This window comes from Micromys minutus, assembly GCF_963924665.1.
Source record: "Micromys minutus genome assembly, chromosome: 1".
Lineage (NCBI taxonomy): Eukaryota > Metazoa > Chordata > Mammalia > Rodentia > Muridae > Micromys > Micromys minutus.
The window spans coordinates 26,684,013-26,697,115 of NC_137969.1; the positions used below are offsets into that span (position 1 = coordinate 26,684,013).

The following is a 13,103-nucleotide window of genomic DNA, read 5'->3' on the forward strand; positions in this document are numbered from 1 at the left end:
AAGCTTTATACTTGTAGCTTTTTTGTTTTGTTTTATTTTTAACCTTAACTCCCTTTACATTCAGAGTTGGGTTCATCTGTAAACTTTTTGGCATTATATTGTTCCATAATACTGTTAAAAGATTTGCCAGTTTCTGAGGTCAAAGGAGTTTTTAAGGTTGTTAGCTGACTAGATGCTGTGTTATACTTGAGATTAAGAGTTTTTTTTTTTAAACTAATATGTGTGTTTATCTCTGTTTTCATATAAAAAATTCCAGTACACATTTACTAGAACTTTTATTTTAAGTTAGAATTTAGTATATTATATTAAAAATATTTTACAAACATGAATTCATAAAACCCATTTAATGTGAAACTTGTCTTTATTCCCAGTATCTAGTAGAAATATTTTGCAGTATCAGGGACAGAATAGAAACAAAATGATAAACTAAACCTATTGTATTCCTTCTAATTAGGAGTGAGTAAACATTTTATGTAAAAAATTATGAAATTCTTACTTCAGATCACCTGCACAGCCCTACAAGCCTTTAGATTTTAGTTCCCAAGGCCCCTGCCCTAATTCCCGCCCCTGCCTCATGTGGATTTTTATGGTAGCCTTCTTTTTGTTTTCATTTAACTGCCACTTCTTTTTTATTTTTACTTTTTTCTTCTTTTTTTGGTGCCATGGCTTGAGGTCATTTTTTGTCCTTGCTCTCTGGAAACTTTGTTCCTAGAAATTCCTGTGTATCATCTGACTTCCATCTGCCCCTTATATTCTACTATTCTCTAGTTTTTATCTTTTTGTGTTGGAGTAAATCTCCAATCCCAATAAGCCCATGCAAAAACATACAAGTCAGTTGTAATATTTATAAACTGCATAACTAGATTGGGCAGAGTTACTACTGTACTAATCTAGTCCCCAGCTATGACATCCCTTGCTACTTGTGGCTTCTCCAGGCCATGTGGTTCTACTCCATTGTCCTTCCACCCTTGCTTCCTCCATCTTCCCTTTCTCCCTTCCCTACTCTTCCCCCCACTCTTCAAAACCTCTAGCCCCACTTTTCCCTTCCACTGCCCAATCACAGGTTCTCGCCGTTATTTGACCAGTTAAAATGGGGAGAAGGTTCACATGAGATCACTTGAGAGAGTGACCGACTCATCAGGTCAGCCCCTCTTGAGGAAGCAGAATTAACATTAGAATACAAACATCACCAGAGCAACCCACCACATTTCCCCCTTTTTGTCCAATTAAAAGGCTCTTTTCTTCCAGATACAAATTGAACCAATACAATTATGCAAATTATAAAGTATAAGATAGACTTAACACCCAGTCCATCATGTTTGTCAGTTTGGATAAAGCACTCTACCATCTATCCTAACTTAAGAAGCTACAATTCTATACCTGAATTATGTTCTGGTGTTAGCTTGTATTACCATCTGAAAACCATCCTCTCAAATCTATATCATCTCAATATTAGACAACTTGTGTTGACTATGAAACTAACTAGTCTTTTCAACCCCGTCAGAAATCTGAGAGCTACTTAAATATACCTTAAAATATAGGAAACACAAAACACAGTTTCCAAAACTTAACCAGTTTGTAGAGACCACAAACCTGAACAATCTAATTCCTCAAAACATTGGAGCATCAATTTTCAGCCTTCTGGCCCAGGATCATCTGACAGACCTTTGCAAATCAGAATTATTAAGGAGTGCTTACCCTGTCTTGGCAGAGTTAACAGTCAACTATTCTGCATAGTGTGTCCTTTTCCTGGACAGTATTTTTGTCCATAGATGAATTGAAGCAGTTCTTGCCCAGTGGCTGTCTTGTCACAACTGGAGCAACTCCATTGATGGTAACTTCTTTGAACAAAGAAGGGGGTGCTGTCAGGAGTATACATGTCTCTAGTCAAGTTATCTTTTATAATGAAATGGCCTTAAATGTTATATTCTGTGGCCTTCTGACACTTTTAAAACTATGCAAACTACATCTGAATTGTTAAACCTTAACTATTCTTAGTCATTTCAATTTGAGTAAATTAAAAACATTGTGTTATAATTCAATCAGGATCTAATACAACAATGAGTTTACTATCTGGCCCTTAACTCTTGTTACTTAATCATCCTAAACAGTTTGTAATGGCAGTTATTAGAAGGACTGGGTTAATCCTTGTATTTTTAGATGAGTTGCATAGGTACAATGCTTACCAAAGAATAACAAAATTAATTTCAAATTTTATATCCATATAAGTAAATCACACCAACACAAACCTTAAATCTGCATCAGTCTGTAAATTGCATACCAGTACAAAGTTATAACTTCAACTTACGTTTTTGTTGTTGTTCCATTCAGATTTTAACTATGACTCTGGACATGAGATACTTTTCTGTTCCCCTGTACTCATCATTTCCTTTTTGACCTTTCCTCACAGTTCACAGTGTTTTAGTGTTGGTTTCCTTTATGAACATGGAAGCGGATTTTCTCAATAGAACACTTGCAAACTGAGTTCTAATACCACATTAAAAACATTGTACAACATAATTAAGTTAGTTTTATTCAAAGGATGTAACAGTGATTCAAAACAAGCAAATTAGTAAATTAATGTATAGCACATAAATAGAATCAGGGACAGAAATCACATGATCATCTCAATAGATACATAGTATATGACAGAGTTCACTACCCTTTCATACTTGTCCTAAAGCAGCTAGGTAGAAGCTTAGCATAGTAAGACAGTTAACATCAGGTAACAGCACTTCCCTCTAAGTTTGACCACCTGAGTTCAATCACCAGGATCTACCTGGTGGACTGTGAGAATTCCACCTGAAAGTTGTTTCCTGACTATTTATGTGTGTGGCACATTCATACACAAACATAAGTGAATGTATTTTTAAAATTAAGGGTTGTGAAGATAACTCAGTGGTTAAAGGACTTACCATACAAGTGTGAGGACTAGAATTCAGATTCCCAGAATTCATTTAAATGCACTCTCTCTCTCTCTCTCTGTCTCTCTCTCTCTCTCTCTCTCTCTCTCTCTCTCTCTCTCTCTGTGTGTGTGTGTGTGTGTGTGTATGTATGTCTGTGTGTGTGTATTTATGTGCACACGTGTGTGTCTATAGTGAGGCTAGCCTTATCTGTGAACTTTCAGTTTGAATGAGAGGTCCTACCTCAGTGAATAAAATAGAAGGGTGATTTCTTATATCAACTATGACTCTCTACTTGCAGGAACACCCAGGTATGTTTTTGTGTACCTACTCATATGTGTGCCTGTACTTGCAAACATGCATATACACACTACACACATGAAAATGAAAAATTTTTTAAATTAAAACTCATAGCAAACACTAGATTAAGTGGAGAAAAAATTGAAAGCAGTCTCTGTAAAATCAGAAAAAAGAAAACTGTCTAATTAGTGAGATAAAGCAGCAGTTAAAGGTGCTTACTACTGAGCCTGACAAGTGGAGTTCAGTCCCTGGGACCCCTGTGGTAGAAGGATAGAACTAATGTTGAGAGTTATCCTCTGATCACCGGCATCTTATGGCAAGCACAAACCACCACAAAATAAACATAAACAGTTTTAAAAAGAAAAATATGTCTATTTTCCCCAGTAAGAGCAATAAAGCAAGAGAGAAATAAGGGATACACATAGGAAAGAAAGATGTCCAATTATCCCAATTTCAGATTGTGCTCTTACATACAAAAGACCCTGATTCTACCAGAAAACTCATATCTAAGTGAACATTTTTGTCAACATAGCAAGATACAAATCAACACCAGTTGGTTTTCTATATAATGATAAAGAACATATTGAAAAAAAAAATCAGGCTGAGTGGAGGGTGGTGGTGCATGCCTTTAATTCCAGCACTTGAAAAACAGGCAAGATGTTTGAGACCAGTCTAGTCTACATAGCAAGTTCCAGGACAGCCAGAACTACATAGACATATTCTGTCTCAGAAAGGAAGAAAAGAAGGGAAAAAGAAAGGATGGACAAACAGACATAGAAATAAACCTAAACAAAGTGAGAGACTTTTCCAGTAAAAAGAATAGACCTAAGGACATTACGGACAGTAGAAGATAGAGAAAAATAAGTTTTTGACTGACCTGAGGAAAGTGACTATGGCCAGAAGCAATCTGTAGAATCAGTGCAATCTCAAAAGTCCAATGACATTAATGACAACTAAATTCCTAAAATTTGAACTAGACTCCTAAAAACACAGAAGACCTCAGGTTGTCAAAGCAATCCTGAGCAAAAAGCAGCACTATAGGTATTTCAACACTTGATCTTAAATTTTACCACAAAGCAGTAATCACAAAAGCAGGATGGTACTAACACACAAGATAGAGGACCCTGAAATAAACCCATGGGGCTACAAACACCTGATTTTCAACAAAGATTCCAAAATATGTTGGAGAAACGGCAGTATCTTCAATTGGTGCTGGGAAAACTAAAATTAATATCTGAAAGAAGAAAACAGGGTAAAAAACCAGAAAACATATACAAGAACTTTCTAAGGAGGACTGTATTCAAGAAATCATCAAGTGACCAATGGGATGATACAGAATGAAGTTTGGGTATTTGGGGAAAGTAGTGAAGAGGCAGCCTACAAAATGGGAGAAAATCCCACCAAGATAAAACAAATTGACCCATAGAAACCCTTATAAATAATCATATCTACCTATCACTAATTAAGGCCACCTGGGTGTAGAACCTCCTTCTTCTCTTCCCTGTCTTACCAAAACTTTATTCCCACCCTGCTCTCTATCATCCAATCATGTACTGCCTTCACCTAATTAGTGCCAGCCCTCACCTGCATATAGACATCAATCTACACTTCACCATTTTTGTTTAATTAAAAAAAAACTTTTCCCGCAGATGTAAGCTGTGCACAACTATTACCATTAGGAAACCATCTAGACAGCTATGTTTTCTCAAAGTTAATTAGCTTGGGTAAGCTATGAAACTAAAATAATCTTCAACTCTGTCAGAAATTTGAGAACAACTAATATTACCTGAAATTATGAGAAGCACAAAACACAACTTCCAAAACTTAGCAAATTTATAGAGGCTACTGACCACCTGGACAAGTCCCTCATTTCTCAAAACGTTGGAGCATCAGTCTTCAGCCTCTGGCCCAGGATCATCTGACAGACCTTTGTAATACAGAATTTTGAAGGGCTGATAATTCTAGCTCATCAAAAATTATCAGTCAACTATTCTGTATAAAATGTCCCTTTCTGGACAGTATTTGTCTGTAGCTGAATTGAGACAATTCTTGCCTAGTGGCTGTCTTGCCAAAATTGATGCTCAATTTCTTCTTAGAATCCAAGAAGGAGCAGACAGGTCTCTAGTCAAATGATTTCTAATAAAGAAATATCCATAAATGTCATAATCTATGGACTTCTGGTGACTTTGAAGATTATATATGCACAGTATTTCTGAACTGTTAGACCTTGACTATCTTTGCCATTTCCAATTGAATTATCTCAAAAACACCCTTTTAATTACTCAGAACGGTCAGTTTATTATCTGGCTTTTAACTTGTATTATTTAATCAACTAAAAACAGTACATAATAGCAGTTGTAGGACTGGTCTAAGCCTTGTATTCTTCTTTTTAATGTGTAGCCCAGGCTGGCCTCAAACTCGTGATCCTCCTGCCTCTGCCTCCTTCAGCAAGTCCTACCGACGTGTGCCACCACAACTGGCACCTTGTATTTTTAAATGTATTGTATAGGCACAATGTCTATATGAAAGTAACAATATTAATCTCAATTTTTAAATCAATGAAAACCTTACATTTGTATCAAATAAATCGTATACCAACGTAAAGATTATAACTTCAACTTTGTATCAGTTACAAAGATTTCTACCAATGTAAGATATGACTTTAGATTAATTACCAAATGAGATTATGGCTGTAGAAACCAATCTAGCTAATTCCTCCTCGTTTATTATGACCATTTCTAAATCCCTTATAAAAACAACCTTAGAATAACCACCTTCATCCTCCAAAGTCAAGGGAATTGGAAGATGATTCTTCATTGGCTCCTTAAAGCTGAACATGGGTGTTGAGATATCTGGGGGGTGGGGAAGTGAGAATGCTGGTCAGGCCTCAAGATGGAAGGCTACACTTACAACTGATGTCTGTCCTGGACTGGACCCCGAGGCTCAAGTTCAAATTGGTCTGATGGTGAAACTCACCAAAGCTGTACATTCTGCAATATATATAAATCTTAAAACAAGCTTTAGTATCATTGAAACATCTAGAGTTAGGATGACATTTTGTTCATTTTTATTCTCTTGAATCTATTTCCTCAGGTGGTCTCCCTCTATCAAATCTGATCCATATAACTCTAGAAGGCACCCAGAGCCTAATCACCCTTTTTAAAAACACAAAGACAAAACCTTTCTCCCAAAATAGCATGTCCTTTAGTCGGCAACCAGAAAAGCTTGTATCTTGTATTCTCTCCCAGAGAAATATAATCACAAAACTCAACATCATACCCATTTTGAAAATTAAAACAATATAAAACAAATGAATAAAACACTGAGCTTATTCTTAGGCCCATGTTAAGAAAATATGAGCCTCCTCCTGTGATAATTTTAAAATAACCACAAATCCTTGCTGGTTGGCATCGACAAGTCTTATAGCAATTAGTAGGGCAATTCATAAAACAAATTAAATACCTTCTATCAATTTCAATATCAAGAAGAAGTAAGCAATTTATCAAACCAGGACTTTAGCCCAAAATATATTGATCTATCAAGCTCTCTATCTGTAGCATCAGGTTATATTAATGACTTTCATAATATATGTCTGTATTCACTCTGCCTGGTGTACAGACTTCTGTTTTTAATAACATTATTAACTTGCAAATATCACTACTCTCTACTTGGAGTCAGTGACTAATTTTCCCTATCTTAGTTCTGAAACCACAGGTGAAAATCCCCATGTGATTCAGGTAAACTCTGTACTCTTTTCTTCTAACTATAAAAAAAGCTTAAATCACATTTCTTTTAATACCTGTCATTAAGAAACAGGCAGCTTGTCTAACCAGGATTTTAACCCAAAATTTCCCTGGAGCCCACATACAGAGAACATGGGTATCCTTTAAGACTTAATAGAACATTAAATCTTTCTACTAACTTTAAAGCAATTAAAACAAACCTAAGTTAAATCCTTCCAAACAACTTTTGTTAAAGAAGCATGCAACTTCTGATTTCTAACTCTATGTGTGCAGGGTAGCCTGCATTTTTCACAGCAGGGGACCTAGAGCCAGCTCCCAGAGGCTGCCTCTGTGTTTCTTTTGTTTAAGGTCCCCATGCTTGAGACAACACAGGACTCAACATGGCACTGGCCCCCTCTTCTTAGAAAATAACACTCTCTCAGGCAAATAATTTTTTCCTTACAACTTTATTTTTAAAAAAATCAGAGATACATGTACAGATTATTAAAAGCATTTTAGCATAAAACTATATGAATATATTTTTGTCAGTACTTGATTTTTTTTAAAGGTTTGATAGTATGCATTGAAATCTTACTAGTTACAATGAGTATAAAGTATAAGTAAAACAAAATGTAACATGGAAATAGTCAAAGTTTTCTTGGTGTGTAAAGATTAAACATAATGATTTTTAAATACCAAAAATTGCCACAAGGCTATCTTCTTAGTTCTTGAGTTATTAATGATTTAAGGTCTAGGTGTATCCCACTCTGAGAGGATGCTATACATTTACCGTTTTTTTTTTTTTTGTTTTGTTTTGTTTTGTTTTGTTTTTTGTGTTTTTCCTAAGAAGGACTTTTTTTTTTAATAGCTTTATATGGTTTGTGAGTTGTTTCTTGAGTATTCAGAGCTTTCTGGGACTAGTATCCAATTATCAGTGACTGCATATTATGTCTGTTCTTTTGTGACTGGGTTACCTCAGGATGATATTCTCTAGATACATCTATTTTCCTAGGAATTTCATAAAGTCATTGCTTCTAATAGCTGAGTAGTATTCCATTGTGTAAATATAACACGTTTTTGTATCCATCTACTGAAGGACATCTGGGTTCTTTCCAGCTTCTGGCTATTATAAATAAGGCTGCTATGAACATGGTGGAGCATGTGTCTTTATTGTATGTTGGAGCATCTTTGGAGGTATATGCCCAGAAGTGGAATAGCTGGGTCTTCAGGTAGAACTATGTACAATTTTCTGAGGAACCTCCAGTCTGATTTCCAGAGTAGTTGTACCAGCCTATAACCCCACCAACAGTGGAGGAGTGTTCCTCTTTCTCTACATTGAGGCTAATAATATTAAATTTAGTGGATTCTTGCCTAACATGTTGGTTCACCCACCACCTGTTGTGGTAAAAAAAAAAAAAATGTGGTAACCTTTTATCCCATGCTAGTGCCGGCATTATTAGGGCCACATGACAGTGCTGGGGTATCTTTATCTCACCGGCTCCATGCTGCCCCCAAGTACTCTCAGAACCAGGCGGACTGCAGGCTGCTCTCTCCCAGCTGTCTCCCTGCCTCTGGGAACTTTGCTCACATTGTCTATAGCCCAGTAAAATCATGACTCAACAATCAATAATTCATCAAACAGATTCATATGCTAAATTCTTAATCCACAATACATCCACACAATAAGCTTATAACCATTTGGCAAAGATGTAAACCACCCACCTAGATAAAACAATTGGCCCATAGAAACCCTAAGAAATAATCATATCTACCTATCGCTAATTAAGGTCATCCAGGTCTAGAACCTTCTCCATCTCCATCTTGTTTCCCCCTCCTTCTCCTTCTCCCTGCCTTACCAAAACTTTGTCTCTGCCCTGCTCTCTACCATCTAATCATGTATCACCTTGACCTAATTAGTGCCAGCCCTCACCTGCATATAGACATCAACCTACACCAAGAGATGCCAAAGGATCTGCTGAATCCCAGATATGATCTTTTTTACCTCCATTATGGATAAACCAATTTCCTCTTGGTAATCTGGATTAGTCACCTCTCCTAATAATCTTACTCCTTTCTTAGCCTATTGGTTTAAGGATATAAGAAGCCCTAAGTGGCTAGGGGGAAATCTTGAACTTTCAGGTCAATGGAATTTTTGTTTTGGCTCCTAGCAGGATCACTCCCCATGGGAAATCAAAACTTCTAGGGCGGCAGAATTTAAGATTGAGGACATCCAAAGATGAGTAAAGAAATGTATATGTATATAGTAAAGTCTTGCTCAGCCATAATGAAACTACCATTTGTAGGGAAACTGGAGACCACAATAAGTTAAAGAAGCGAAACTCAAACAATGTTTTCTGCTTAATCTTGTGTTCATAAAGTAGAAGGAAGACCTTGGGAAAGGGGAACCCCGGTTAGGTTGAAATTGAAGATAGTAAATTATCAAATACAATAAAGGGCGAAAACAAAATGGTACAAAAAGTGTGGTTCTGGAGGCTTTGTTGTCCAGACATACAAAGGTCCCAGAAGCCCTTTCCCATGTAGCTAACCCATGTCCATGTTTCCTGATGACTGAAGATCCAGGCCCTACTGTCCTTTTGCTTGAAAGCAGTGCAGGGGCATCTGTCTTAGAAAACCAGGCATGTTTGTTTATTTTGTAATGTGTTAGGAACACCTAAAACTAAACTGATGTCTTATTACTTTACTTTTTTCTTAAAAAATATTTGATGTACTCACACATTTTATCTGAAACTTTCAGAGTTTATATGTACTTTTATAGTATAAGTTAAATGTTTTTCTTTCTTGGATCTCTTTCCCTTTTCTATTCTTTTTGTTAAGCGTGTCTAGCAGAACCAGGTTTGCTAAGAGAGTGTTTTCCTTCCTTCAGGGGACAGAAGTTACACAGTGATTTTACAGGGAATGTTTAAATTGTTATTGACTAGATGGATTTTAGCCACCAAGGTATATAGAGAATACTAAAAGATGTAAGTAGCTGATTGGTAGCAACTCCCTACCCCAACACTGGAGTAGTGTGCTGAAAAGAGAGTTGTACATTCTCTGGCAGTGTTCCTTCAGCACCCTCTGCTGACTGCTTTTAACATTGTGCCACCCATTTTCAGGGTCAGCTCCAGGATCATAACCAGCTAGGAAAAAAGAAGTTTACGGTCACTTAGGATGGATGATACAAAGCTTCATTTGCCCCAGGATTGTTAGGAAGTGTTTCGATAGCATCACACCAGTCCAACAGCATAAATATTGTCTATTAGAGCTCTTGCTGTTCAATGGGTGGGAGATAAACTAAATAATTCAGAAACCTTAGGGGATGTAGTAGGGTATCTCCTTGCAAGTAAAAGAGAAATTACAGAATTTTGTGCCTCTCACCACTAAAAAAGAGGCACAGACCTGATAGAAAACTTTGAGGAGGATAAAGGCACATATTTCACATTTGAGAATATGTTCTATCCCATACAGTGAATGATAACAAAAGTCACCTGCTTCATGTAGGGCCTAAAGTAGATGGGGTTCATGCAGTGAAGCTAGTGTTCCAGCCATGTGTATTGCTGGCCCAATAGACCTGATGATATTAGAAGCAGAAAAAAAGATGTGTGGCTTTGAGAGCCTTAACAAGAAAATCATAGTACAGATTCCAGAAATATGAAGCAGGGCTGTTCCATCAGCAGCAGAGAATCATAAATCGCTTAAAGTATTAAAATTAAACTAAAATGCCTGAAGTGGAAACTTAAGGGTTCTTTGAAAGTCGATTGGACAGTCTTTTGCTGGGGCAAACACATGAAGGAATGTTTTGTTAAAGTGGATGCAGATGTGAAAGACTAAGGCGGACTTGTGAAGGAATGTTTCACTGAAGCAGACACGGGAGAGGATGTTCTGCTACAGCAAGCATATGAAAGGACACATAATGAAGGATTCTTGACTAATGACACACATGTATTGGTCTGCGTTACATTTTGTAACTGAGCTGCATTTGTTGGGATGCCATAGAGAGAAACACACCAAAACCCTTGTGGTGGTGTGCTGCAGTTTCTTGCTGCTTTCAAGGACTGGTTGATTGGATGCATGTGCTGAGACAAGGCATGTGGAATACATGTGATGTTTGGAGGGTATAAATAGGACTCCACAGAGTGACAGAGACAGAGCTTGGATTGCAGGTACCTCTAGCTGTGCAACACTTGTGGGTCTTTGCTTCCCTGAGACAGGTACAGCTGAGAATTTCTCCTGGTGTTCTTACTGGTCCTTCCTGCAGACTTGCACAGAGGCTAAGGCCTGGCTGTCTCTGCTAGGTAGTGTCACCACTATTCCTAACCACGCTCTACCAATCTGTGAGGTGTCTGCAGTGGATAGAGCTACTGCTGCTAACCTGTGAACTGAACTGCTTATTTCTCGACACACAGACGGGAGTTGCTCCAAAGAGCCTTTTCAATCAGGTCCACTTCCCCACCCTATATTCTTTCTTTTCCACTACCTCTGGTGGGTGGTAGGCTGTTACAAGGAAGGTTAAAGCATTTAAGAACCATCCTTAAAAATGGGATTTGAAAAAATTAAGGTTACAAATGCCCCCTGCTATGCTACTAGCTCCTGATGGAAATGTTGCTTGAGACTCTGAGGACATCAAGTACCTTTGAATCTTAAACTGTCAAACATTGTCCAGTTCTGTCAGAGCATCAGTAAGAGGGTCTGCAGCAGTCCACTGTGTGCAGCAAGTGGTTTATTTGGTTCAGGTATAAGCAGGTCAGTAGACACAACTGGCTACTTGAGCCAGTGGTTCAGAGCTGCATGCTTGGCTTATAATGTATTGTCTCAGTGTGCGAAAAGCCAAAAATGGACTGCAGGTATGCCGTATTCCAGTTCAGGCACCCTGAAAGACATGTTGAAGAAAAATTCATGGGATAATATTTTGTTTGATTTACTTGGCCATCTACATTGTGTGGATGGAAAACCCAAAGCTAGAAAACTTTAGACCTATAGACAAAAGTTGACTAGTTGACCAATCCGTAATAAAAAAGATCAGAAGATCGGGCACAGGGACTTGTTGGGCAAGGCATATGGCTAGGTCCAGGATACAGACTTGAAGTATCTCTCACCTATGACTACCACAGGGCTGCATCAATAGCCATGCTATTAGAATGACTTGGCCAATTGACACATACTAGTCGTTGTCCCATGGTGTCCCTGTGTGAACTCATGGTTACCATGAAGTTTGGGTAGAGGCTGCATATGGGCCCATTAGCCAGGACTGATTTAAGTCTTTGTCAAACAGTCAACTTCCAAACAACAGAGATTGGGCTGAGTCCTCAGGGCATGAACTTTTGTGAATAATCACCTGGTGGCAGGTTGGCACCACTAACCCCCCCATGCTCTGAAAGGTAGAGTGATTGTTTTTTATCTTTTAGAGAATGTATCTCACTGTGTTGCCAAGGTTGGCCTTTCTATCTTATCCTTCCAAGCAACTGTACCACAGATATATATCACAATGCCTACCTACACAGTGATTCATTTGAGTGGAATCAACAAGTGGTCCAAGCGTGGGTTCACCTTCTCAGTTCTCCATTTTCAGTTGTCAGTTCCATTTTCCATGAGTACTCTTGGAGCCTTAGAGTGACACCTGAGCAAGTGAGGTCATGTACCCAGAACACTGTCGAAGTGGCTGTGAGCACAGGTGCATAAGCTACACTGCTTGGAATTGCGTCTTAGTTCTGTCCCTTACTATGCAGCTCAAGTTAGTCAGTCAGTGTGGTTTTGTGTGAGTGCACAAGTGTGTCCATGTGGAAGCCATAGGTTCTCAGGAGCTAGCTATTTATCTTTTTTTCTTTTGAGATAGGGTTTCTCACCATAGGCTAGGCTAGATGGCTTATCAGCCACAGGTCCTGTCTCCACATTAACCAGCACTGGAACTATAAACTTGCACCTTAACTGGCATTGTACATGCATTCTGGAAACCAAACTGAAGTCTCACTCAACAACCATTTTACACACTGACCCATTCATGCAGCTCTTCAGCTCACGGTTATTAAAATTAAAATCTAAATTAGTGATGTTTTCCTGAGCTTTTGATTATTTTATTGCAGTATTATTCATTTTAACAATTAGTTCAATCCTTTAGTACTTATAATATGACTTGAGACAGGGTTTTTCCGGGGCCTGGCTGTACAGGAGCTAGCTCTGT

The 13,103-nt window shown here is 38.0% G+C and overlaps 1 protein-coding gene across 1 annotated transcript in view; it reads left to right on the forward strand.

Moving 5' to 3' along the window:
- The window catches only part of POLN (DNA polymerase nu), a gene marked incomplete at its 3' end in the record, with an annotated part of 145,705 nt that overhangs the window by 17,032 nt on the left and 115,570 nt on the right, over positions 1-13,103 (forward strand). The window lies entirely within an intron of this gene.